This window comes from Conger conger, unplaced genomic scaffold, assembly GCF_963514075.1.
Source record: "Conger conger unplaced genomic scaffold, fConCon1.1 SCAFFOLD_54, whole genome shotgun sequence".
NCBI lineage: Eukaryota > Metazoa > Chordata > Actinopteri > Anguilliformes > Congridae > Conger > Conger conger.
Genome location: NW_026890260.1, coordinates 157757 through 168510, shown reverse-complemented (window position 1 = coordinate 168510; position 10754 = coordinate 157757).

The window sequence follows — 10754 nt, the reverse complement described above, 5'->3', positions numbered from 1 at the left end:
ATTGGCAGTTGGAAAAATTGGCAGTTGGAAAAATTGGCAGTTGAAAAATTGGCAGTTGGAAAAATTGGCAGTTGAAAAATTGGCAGTTGGAAAAATTGGCAGTTGGAAAATTGGAAATTGAAAAATTGGAAATTGAAAAATTGGAAATTGAAAAATTGGAAATTGAAAAATTGGAAATTGAAAAATTGGAAATTGAAAAATTGGAAATTGAAAAATTGGAAATTGAAAAATTGTCAGTTGGAAAAATTGTCAGTTGAAAAATTGGCAGTTGAAAATTGGAAATTGAAAAATTGGAAATTGAAAAATTGGCAGTTGAAAAATTGGCAGTTGGAAAAATTGGCAGTTGAAGAATTGGCAGTTGGAAAAATTGGCAGTTGGAAAATTGGAAATTGAGAAATTGGCAGTTGGAAAAATTGGAAGTTGGAAAAATCGGCAGTTGGAAAAATTGGCAGTTGGAAAAATTGGCAGTTGGAAAAATCGGCAGTTGGAAAAATCGGCAGTTGAAAAATTGGCAGTTGGAAAAATTGGCAGTTGGAAAAATTGGCAGTTGAAAAATTGGCAGTTGGAAAAATTGGCAGTTGAAAAAATTGGCAGTTGAAAAATTGGCAGTTGGAAAATTGGAAATTGAAAAATTGGAAATTGAAAAATTGGCAGTTGAAAAATTGGCAGTTGAAAAATTGGCAGTTGAAAAATTGGCAGTTGGAAAAATTGGAAGTTGAAAAATCGGCAGTTGAAAAATTGGCAGTTGAAAAATTGGCAGTTGGAAAAATTGGCAGTTGAAAAATTGGCAGTTGAAAAATTGGCAGTTGGAAAAATTGGCAGTTGGAAAATTGGAAATTGAAAAATTGGAAATTGAAAAATTGGAAATTGAAAAATTGGCAGTTGAAAAATTGGCAGTTGAAAAATTGGCAGTTGGAAAAATTGGCAGTTGGAAAAATTGGCAGTAGGAAAATTGGAAATTGAAAAATTGGAAATTGAAAAATTGGAAATTGAAAAATTGGCAGTTGGAAAAATTGGAAGTTGAAAAATCGGCAGTTGAAAAATTGGCAGTTGAAAAATTGGCAGTTGAAAAATCGGCAGTTGAAAAATTGGCAGTTGGAAAAATCGGCAGTTGAAAAATTGGCAGTTGGAAAAATTGGCAGTTGGAAAATTGGAAATTGAAAAATTTGGAAATTGAAAAATTGGAAATTGAAAAATTGGCAGTTGAAAATCGGCAGTTGAAAAATTTGCAGTTGGAAAAATCGGCAGTTGAAAAATCGGCAGTTGAAAAATCGGCAGTTGAAAAATTGGCAGTTGGAAAAATTGGCAGTTGAAAAAATTGGCAGTTGAAAAATTGGCAGTTGGAAAAATTGGCAGTTGGAAAAATTGGCAGTTGAAAAATTGGCAGTTGGAAAAATTGGAAGTTGAAAAATCGGCAGTTGAAAAATTGGCAGTTGGAAAAATTGGCAGTTGGAAAAATCGGCAGTTGGAAAAATCTGCAGTTGAAAAATCGGCAGTTGAAAAATTGGCAGTTGGAAAAATCGGAAGTTCGAAAAATCGGCAGTTGGAAAAATCGGCAGTTGGAAAAATTGGGAGTTGAAAAAATTGGCAGTTGGAAAAATTGGCAGTTGGAAAAATTGGCAGTTGAAAAATTGGCAGTTGGAAAAATTGGCAGTTGAAAAATTGGCAGTTGGAAAAATTGGCAGTTGGAAAATTGGAAATTGAAAAATTGGAAATTGAAAAATTGGAAATTGAAAAATTGGAAATTGAAAAATTGGAAATTGAAAAATTGGCAGTTGAAAAATTGGAAATTGAAAAATTGGAAATTGAAAAATTGTCAGTTGGAAAAATTGGCAGTTGAAAAATTGGCAGTTGAAAATTGGAAATTGAAAAATTGGAAATTGAAAAATTGGCAGTTGAAAAATTGGCAGTTGGAAAAATTGGCAGTTGAAGAATTGGCAGTTGGAAAAATTGGCAGTTGGAAAATTGGAAATTGAGAAATTGGCAGTTGGAAAAATTGGAAGTTGGAAAAATCGGCAGTTGGAAAAATTGTCAGTTGGAAAAATTGGCAGTTGGAAAAATCGGCAGTTGGAAAAATCGGCAGTTGAAAAATTGGCAGTTGGAAAAATTGGCAGTTGGAAAAATTGGCAGTTGAAAAATTGGCAGTTGGAAAAATTGGCAGTTGAAAAAATTGGCAGTTGAAAAATTGGCAGTTGGAAAATTGGAAATTGAAAAATTGGAAATTGAAAAATTGGAAATTGAAAAATTGGCAGTTGAAAAATTGGCAGTTGAAAAATTGGCAGTTGAAAAATTGGCAGTTGGAAAAATTGGAAGTTGAAAAATCGGCAGTTGAAAAATTGGCAGTTGAAAAATTGGAAATTGAAAAATTGGAAATTGAAAAATTGGCAGTTGAAAAATTGGCAGTTGAAAAATTGGCAGTTGGAAAAATTGGCAGTTGGAAAAATTGGCAGTGGGAAAATTGGAAATTGAAAAATTGGAAATTGAAAAATTGGAAATTGAAAAATTGGAAATTGAAAAATTGGAAATTGAAAAATTGGCAGTTGGAAAAATTGGAAGTTGACAAATCGGCAGTTGAAAAATTGGCAGTTGAAAAATTGGCAGTTGGAAAAATTGGCAGTTGAAAAATTGGCAGTTGGAAAAATTGGAAGTTGAAAAATCGGCAGTTGAAAAATTGGCAGTTGGAAAAATTGGCAGTTGGAAAAATTGGCAGTTGAAAAATTGGCAGTTGAAAAATTGGCAGTTGGAAAAATTGGCAGTTGGAAAATTGGAAATTGAAAAATTGGAAATTGAAAAATTGGCAGTTGGAAAAATTGGAAGTTGAAAAATCGGCAGTTGAAAAATTGGCAGTTGAAAAATTGGCAGTTGGAAAAATTGGCAGTTGAAAAATTGGCAGTTGGAAAAATTGGAAGTTGAAAAATCGGCAGTTGAAAAATTGGCAGTTGGAAAAATTGGCAGTTGGAAAAATTGGCAGTTGAAAAATTGGCAGTTGGAAAAATTGGCAGTTGGAAAAATCGGCAGTTGAAAAATCGGCTGTTGGAAAAATTGGCAATTGAAAAATTGGCAGTTGGAAAAATTGGCAGTTGGAAAAATTGGCAGTTGGAAAAATTGGCAGTTGGAAAAATCGGCAGTTGAAAAATCGGCTGTTGGAAAAATTGGCAGTTGAAAAATTGGCAGTTGGAAAAATCGGCAGTTGGAAAAATCGGCAGTTGGAAAAATTGGCAGTTGAAAAAATTGGCAGTTGGAAAAATTGGCAGTTGAAAAATTGGCAGTTGGAAAAATTGGCAGTTGAAAAAATTGGCAGTTGGAAAAATTGGCAGTTGGAAAATTGGAAATTGAAAAAATTGGAAATTGAAAAATTGGCAGTTGGAAAAATTGGAATTTGAAAAATTGGCAGTTGGAAAAATTGGCAGTTGAAAAATTGGCAGTTGAAAAATTGGCAGTTGGAAAAATTGGCAGTTGGAAAATTGGAAATTGAAAAATTGGAAATTGAAAAATTGGAAATTGAAAAATTGGCAGTTGAAAAACTGGCAGTTGAAAAATTGGCAGTTGGAAAAATTGGCAGTTGGAAAAATTGGCAGTTGAAAAATTGGCAGTTGAAAAAATTGGCAGTTGGAAAATTGGAAATTGAAAAATTGGAAATTGAAAAATTGGCAGTTGAAAAATTGGCAGTTGAAAAATTGGCAGTTGGAAAAATTGGCAGTTGAAGAATTGGCAGTTGGAAAAATTGGCAGTTGGAAAATTGGAAATTGAAAAATTGGAAATTGAAAAATTGGCAGTTGAAAAACTGGCAGTTGAAAAATTGGCAGTTGGAAAAATTGGCAGTTGGAAAAATTGGCAGTTGAAAAATTGGCAGTTGAAAAAATTGGCAGTTGGAAAATTGGAAATTGAAAAATTGGAAATTGAAAAATTGGCAGTTGGAAAAATTGGCAGTTGAAAAATTGGCAGTTGAAAAATTGGCAGTTGAAGAATTGGCAGTTGGAAAAATTGGCAGTTGGAAAATTGGAAATTGAAAAATTGGCAGTTGGAAAAATTGGCAGTTGGAAAAATCGGCAGTTGGAAAAATCGGCAGTTGAAAAATCGGCAGTTGAAAAATTGGCAGTTGGAAAAATTGGCAGTTGGAAAAATTGGCAGTTGGAAAAATTGGCAGTTAAAAATTGGCAGTTAGAAAAATTGGCAGTTGGAAAAATTGGAAGTTGGAAAAATCGGAAGTTGGAAAAATTGGCAGTTGGAGAAATCGGCAGTTGAAAAATTGGCAGTTGGAAAAATCGGCAGTTGAAAAATTGGCAGTTGGAAAAATTGGCAGTTGGAAAATTGGAAATTTAAAAATCGGAAATTGAAAAATTGGAAATTGAAAAATTGGCAGTTGAAAAATCGGCAGTTGAAAAATTGGCAGTTGAAAAATTGGCAGTTGGAAAAATTGGCAGTTGGAAAATTGGAAATTGAAAAATTGGAAATTGAAAAATTGGCAGTTGAAAAATTGGCAGTTGAAAAATTGGCAGTTGAAAAATTGGCAGTTGAAAAATTGGGAGTTGAAAAATTGGCAGTTGGAAAAATTGGCAGTTGAAAAAATTGGCAGTTGAAAAAATTGGCAGTTGGATAATTGGAAATTGAAAAATTGGAAATTGAAAAATTGGCAGTTGAAAAATTGGCAGTTGAAAAATTGGCAGTTGAAGAATTGGCAGTTGGAAAAATTGGCAGTTGGAAAATTGGAAATTGAAAAATTGGCAGTTGGAAAAATTGGCAGTTGGAAAAATCGGCAGTTGGAAAAATCGGCAGTTGAAAAATCGGCAGTTGAAAAATTGGCAGTTGGAAAAATTGGCAGTTGGAAAAATTGGCAGTTGGAAAAATTGGCAGTTAAAAATTGGCAGTTAGAAAAATTGGCAGTTGGAAAAATTGGAAGTTGGAAAAATCGGAAGTTGGAAAAATTGGCAGTTGGAGAAATCGGCAGTTGAAAAATTGGCAGTTGGAAAAATCGGCAGTTGAAAAATTGGAAATTGAAAAATTGGAAATTGAAAAATTGGAAATTGAAAAATTGGCAGTTGAAAAATCGGCAGTTGAAAAATTTGCAGTTGGAAAAATCCGCAGTTGAAAAATCGGCAGTTGAAAAATTGGCAGTTGGAAAAATTTGTCAGTTGAAAAATTGGAAATTGAAAAATTGGCAGTTGAAAAATTGGCAGTTGAAAAATTGGCAGTTGAAAAATTGGAAATTGAAAAATTGGAAATTGAAAAATTGGAAATTGAAAAATTGGCAGTTGGAAAAATTGGCAGTTGAAAAATTGGCAGTTGGAAAAATTGGAAGTTGAAAAATCGGGAGTTGAAAAATTGGCAGTTGGAAAAATCGGAAGTTGGAAAAATCGGAAGTTGGAAAAATTGGCAGTTGGAAAAATTGGCAGTTGAAAAATCGGCTGTTGGAAAAATTGGCAGTTGAAAAATTGGCAGTTGGAAAAATTGGCAGTTGGAAAAATTGGCAGTTGGAAAAATCGGCAGTTGAAAAATCGGCTGTTGGAAAAATTGGCAGTTGAAAAATTGGCAGTTGGAAAAATTGGCAGTTGGAAAAATTGGCAGTTGGAAAAATTGGAAATTGAGAAATTGGAAATTGAAAAATTGGCAGTTGAAAAATTGGCAGTTGGAAAAATCGGCAGTTGAAAAATCGGCTGTTTGGAAAAATTGGCAGTTGAAAAATTGGCAGTTGGAAAAATTGGCAGTTGGAAAAATTGGCAGTTGGAAAAATTGGCAGTTGGAAAAATCGGCAGTTGAAAAATCGGCTGTTGGAAAAATTGGCAGTTGAAAAATTGGCAGTTGGAAAAATTGGCAGTTGGAAAAATTGGCAGTTGGAAAAATTGGCAGTTAAAAATTGGCAGTTGGAAAAATTGGCAGTTGGAAAAATCGGCAGTTGGAAAAATCGGCAGTTGAAAAATCGGCAGTTGAAAAATTGGCAGTTGAAAAAATCGGAAGTTCGAAAAATCGGCAGTTGGAAAAATCGGCAGTTGGAAAAATTGGCAGTTGAAAAAATTGGCAGTTGGAAAAATTGGCAGTTGGAAAAATTGGCAGTTGAAAAATTGGCAGTTGGAAAAATTGGCAGTTGAAAAATTGGCAGTTGGAAAAATTGGCAGTTGGAAAATTGGAAATTGAAAAATTGGAAATTGAAAAATTGGAAATTGAAAAATTGGCAGTTGAAGAATTGGAAATTGAAAAATTGGAAATTGAAAAATTGTCAGTTGGAAAAATTGGCAGTTGAAAAATTGGCAGTTGAAAAATTGGCAGTTGGAAAAATTGGCAGTTGAAAAATTGGAAATTGAAAAATTGGAAATTGAAAAATTGGCAGTTGAAAAATTGGCAGTTGAAAAATTGGCAGTTGAAAAATTGGCAGTTGGAAAAATTGGAAGTTGGAAAAATCGGCAGTTGGAAAAATCGGCAGTTGAAAAATCGGCAGTTGAAAAATTGGGAGTTGGAAAAATTAGCAGTTGGAAAAATTGGCAGTTGGAAAAATTGGCAGTTTAAAAATTGGCAGTTGAAAAATTGGAAGTTGGAAAAATTGGCAGTTGAAAAAATTGGCAGTTGGAAAAATTGGCAGTTGGAAAAATTGGCAGTTGAAAAATTGGCAGTTGGAAAAATTGGCAGTTGAAAAATTGGCAGTTGGAAAAATTGGCAGTTGAAAAATTGGAAATTGAAAAATTGGAAATTGAAAAATTGGAAATTGAAAAATTGGCAGTTGAAGAATTGGAAATTGAAAAATTGGAAATTGAAAAATTGTCAGTTGGAAAAATTGGCAGTTGAAAAATTGGCAGTTGAAAAATTGGCAGTTGGAAAAATTGGCAGTTGAAAAATTGGAAATTGAAAAATTGGAAATTGAAAAATTGGCAGTTGAAAAATTGGCAGTTGAAAAATTGGCAGTTGAAAAATTGGCAGTTGGAAAAATTGGAAGTTGGAAAAATCGGCAGTTGGAAAAATCGGCAGTTGAAAAATCGGCAGTTGAAAAATTGGGAGTTGGAAAAATTAGCAGTTGGAAAAATTGGCAGTTGGAAAAATTGGCAGTTGGAAAAATTGGCAGTTGGAAAAATTGGCAGTTGAAAAATTGGCAGTTTAAAAATTGGCAGTTGAAAAATTGGAAGTTGGAAAAATTGGCAGTTGGAAAAATTGGCAGTTGAAAAATTGGCAGTTGAAAAATTGGAAATTGAGAAATTGGAAATTGAAAAATTGGCAGTTGAAAAATTGGCAGTTGAAAAATTGGAAGTTGGAAAAATTGGCAGTTGGAAAAATTGGCAGTTGGAAAAATCGGCAGTTGAAAAATCGGCTGTTGGAAAAATTGGCAGTTGAAAAATTGGCAGTTGGAAAAATTGGCAGTTGGAAAAATTGGCAGTTGGAAAAATTGGCAGTTGGAAAAATCGGCAGTTGAAAAATCGGCTGTTGGAAAAATTGGCAGTTGAAAAATTGGCAGTTGGAAAAATTGGCAGTTGGAAAAATTGGCAGTTGGAAAAATTGGCAGTTAAAAATTGGCATTTGGAAAAATTGGCAGTTGGAAAAATCGGCAGTTGGAAAAATCGGCAGTTGAAAAATTGGAAGTTGGAAAAATTGGCAGTTGGAAAAATTGGCAGTTGGAAAAATCGGCAGTTGAAAAATCGGCTGTTGGAAAAATTGGCAGTTGAAAAATTGGCAGTTGGAAAAATTGGCAGTTGGAAAAATTGGCAGTTGGAAAAATTGGCAGTTGGAAAAATCGGCAGTTGAAAAATCGGCTGTTGGAAAAATTGGCAGTTGAAAAATTGGCAGTTGGAAAAATTGGCAGTTGGAAAAATTGGCAGTTGGAAAAATTGGCAGTTAAAAATTGGCATTTGGAAAAATTGGCAGTTGGAAAAATCGGCAGTTGGAAAAATCGGCAGTTGAAAAATCGGCAGTTGAAAAATTGGCAGTTGGAAAAATCGGAAGTTCGAAAAATCGGCAGTTGGAAAAATTGGCAGTTGGAAAAATTGGCAGTTGGAAAAATTGGCAGTTGGAAAAATTGGCAGTTGGAAAAATTGGCAGTTGGAAAAATTGGCAGTTGAAAAATTGGCAGTTGGAAAAATTGGCAGTTGGAAAATTGGAAATTGAAAAATTGGATATTGAAAAATTGGAAATTGAAAAATTGGAAATTGAAAAATTGGAAATTGAAAAATTGGAAATTGAAAAATTGGAAATTGAAAAATTGGAAATTGAAAAATTGGAAATTGAAAAATTGTCAGTTGGAAAAATTGTCAGTTGAAAAATTGGCAGTTGAAAATTGGAAATTGAAAAATTGGAAATTGAAAAATTGGAAATTGAAAAATTGGCAGTTGAAAAATTGGCAGTTGGAAAAATTGGCAGTTGAAGAATTGGCAGTTGGAAAAATTGGCAGTTGGAAAATTGGAAATTGAGAAATTGGCAGTTGGAAAAATTGGAAGTTGGAAAAATCGGCAGTTGGAAAAATTGGCAGTTGGAAAAATTGGCAGTTGGAAAAATCGGCAGTTGGAAAAATCGGCAGTTGAAAAATTGGCAGTTGGAAAAATTGGCAGTTGGAAAAATTGGCAGTTGGAAAAATTGGCAGTTGAAAAATTGGCAGTTGGAAAAATTGGCAGTTGAAAAAATTGGCAGTTGAAAAATTGGCAGTTGGAAAATTGGAAATTGAAAAATTGGAAATTAAAAAATTGGCAGTTGAAAAATTGGCAGTTGAAAAATTGGCAGTTGAAAAATTGGCAGTTGGAAAAATTGGAAGTTGAAAAATCGGCAGTTGAAAAATTGGCAGTTGAAAAATTGGCAGTTGGAAAAATTGGCAGTTGGAAAAATTGGCAGTTGAAAAATTGGCAGTTGGAAAAATTGGCAGTTGGAAAATTGGAAATTGAAAAATTGGAAATTGAAAAATTGGAAATTGAAAAATTGGCAGTTGAAAAATTGGCAGTTGAAAAATTGGCAGTTGGAAAAATTGGCAGTAGGAAAATTGGAAATTGAAAAATTGGAAATTGAAAAATTGGAAATTGAAAAATTGGAAATTGAAAAATTGGCAGTTGGAAAAATTGGAAGTTGAAAAATCGGCAGTTGAAAAATTGGCAGTTGAAAAATTGGCAGTTGAAAAATCGGCAGTTGAAAAATTGGCAGTTGGAAAAATCGGCAGTTGAAAAATTGGCAGTTGGAAAAATTGGCAGTTGGAAAATTGGAAATTGAAAAATTTGGAAATTGAAAAATTGGAAATTGAAAAATTGGCAGTTGAAAAATCGGCAGTTGAAAAATTTGCAGTTGGAAAAATCGGCAGTTGAAAAATCGGCAGTTGAAAAATCGGCAGTTGAAAAATTGGCAGTTGGAAAAATTGGCAGTTGAAAAAATTGGCAGTTGAAAAATTGGCAGTTGAAAAATTGGCAGTTGAAAAATTGGCAGTTGGAAAAATTGGAAGTTGAAAAATCGGCAGTTGAAAAATTGGCAGTTGGAAAAATTGGCAGTTGGAAAAATCGGCAGTTGGAAAAATCTGCAGTTGAAAAATCGGCAGTTGAAAAATTGGCAGTTGGAAAAATCGGAAGTTCGAAAAATCGGCAGTTGGAAAAATCGGCAGTTGGAAAAATTGGCAGTTGAAAAAATTGGCAGTTGGAAAAATTGGCAGTTGGAAAAATTGGCAGTTGAAAAATTGGCAGTTGGAAAAATTGGCAGTTGAAAAATTGGCAGTTGGAAAAATTGGCAGTTGGAAAATTGGAAATTGAAAAATTGGAAATTGAAAAATTGGAAATTGAAAAATTGGAAATTGAAAAATTGGAAATTGAAAAATTGGCAGTTGAAAAATTGGAAATTGAAAAATTGGAAATTGAAAAATTGTCAGTTGGAAAAATTGGCAGTTGAAAAATTGGCAGTTGAAAATTGGAAATTGAAAAATTGGAAATTGAAAAATTGGCAGTTGAAAAATTGGCAGTTGGAAAAATTGGCAGTTGAAGAATTGGCAGTTGGAAAAATTGGCAGTTGGAAAATTGGAAATTGAGAAATTGGCAGTTGGAAAAATTGGAAGTTGGAAAAATCGGCAGTTGGAAAAATTGTCAGTTGGAAAAATTGGCAGTTGGAAAAATCGGCAGTTGGAAAAATCGGCAGTTGAAAAATTGGCAGTTGGAAAAATTGGCAGTTGGAAAAATTGGCAGTTGAAAAATTGGCAGTTGGAAAAATTGGCAGTTGAAAAAATTGGCAGTTGAAAAATTGGCAGTTGGAAAATTGGAAATTGAAAAATTGGAAATTGAAAAATTGGAAATTGAAAAATTGGCAGTTGAAAAATTGGCAGTTGAAAAATTGGCAGTTGAAAAATTGGCAGTTGGAAAAATTGGAAGTTGAAAAATCGGCAGTTGAAAAATTGGCAGTTGAAAAATTGGAAATTGAAAAATTGGAAATTGAAAAATTGGCAGTTGAAAAATTGGCAGTTGAAAAATTGGCAGTTGGAAAAATTGGCAGTTGGAAAAATTGGCAGTGGGAAAATTGGAAATTGAAAAATTGGAAATTGAAAAATTGGAAATTGAAAAATTGGAAATTGAAAAATTGGCAGTTGGAAAAATTGGAAGTTGACAAATCGGCAGTTGAAAAATTGGCAGTTGAAAAATTGGCAGTTGGAAAAATTGGCAGTTGAAAAATTGGCAGTTGGAAAAATTGGAAGTTGAAAAATCGGCAGTTGAAAAATTGGCAGTTGGAAAAATTGGCAGTTGGAAAAATTGGCAGTTGAAAAATTGGCAGTTGAAAAATTGGCAGTTGGAAAAATTGGCAGTTGGAAAATTGGAAATTGA